This window comes from Penaeus monodon, chromosome 32 (assembly GCF_015228065.2).
Source record: "Penaeus monodon isolate SGIC_2016 chromosome 32, NSTDA_Pmon_1, whole genome shotgun sequence".
Classification (NCBI taxonomy): domain Eukaryota; kingdom Metazoa; phylum Arthropoda; class Malacostraca; order Decapoda; family Penaeidae; genus Penaeus; species Penaeus monodon.
This window is the reverse complement of record NC_051417.1, coordinates 23,020,731-23,021,842: the sequence shown is the minus strand read 5'-3', so window position 1 is coordinate 23,021,842 and position 1,112 is coordinate 23,020,731.

The window sequence follows — 1,112 nt, the reverse complement described above, 5'->3', positions numbered from 1 at the left end:
CACAGATCCAAAGGAGGCTCAAAAATAATAAGGAAGAAAAAGGAAACGAAAAACGCCACACGAAGCTGGATGCGTCGACGCGGGGATCCTGCGGGGGCGACGTGAACTATATTTAGATATTAAACAATCGTAAGTGGCTAATAGATAAAAAAAAAAAACATAAGCGATTATCGGAGCCAGCTCTCTTTTCAGTCGTACGTGGGACGCTAATGGGACTCGCGGTGTCAGCTCGCCCAGGCGGGGAGGATAGCTCTAGGAACTCAAAAAACCGATAGATAGCGTTTTCTTTTCGGGGAGAAATGGCTCAAAAGATTAATGTCGACACAAAGAGGCTACCTAGTGGATTTTTCATGCTCAAATGACTTTCGCAACTTGGGGGCATTTCACGCTGGTGTCTTGTCCCTTCCTATCCCTCCCCCCTTAAAAAAAAAAAAAATGATAGTATTAATAAAGAAGTAAGTTGATGAAGACCCATAGAGATATTAATACTTATTAGAATTTAAGAGCTACCTTATTCCGAGTCTTATTGCGTCTTCACATACGGTTCAAAATGGTCGCTAGCATGGAAAAGACTAATAAACATGGAGGTGTGCTACGGTGATTTGTAAGACATATCTCATTTTGTTGTGCCTGCATTACTACGGTGCCCTTGCAACATTTTCAACATTGCTACTCAAGTGTGCGAACTGACTGTATATACATGTTAGAAATAAAACTATGATATTTTTGTAATTATTCTGAATATTCATTATCCTTCACTGAAACAGTAAAGTTGATTTGTCGCGGTTGGCTCAATTGCAGAGGCTAACCCGGGCATTAAAACTAAATAAAACTGTTGGATGCTCCGACATATTTTTCGTTAAACGTTTTGGTGTATCTATTAATAAAGAACTTTGCCTCTTAACATTTGCAATATCAACACAACTGTAAGTGCGAGGCAACTGGTCAGAAAGGAATCTAATCATTAAGGCAATAAAGATGATAAGATATTAAAGAAAAAGTGAGAAAAAAATGTATAACTGGCCTTTCAACAAAATAAAATAATAGTTCTTATCATAAACGACATAACACTGGGATTAATTTTCGAACTTGTGTGCCTATTCAATACTCTC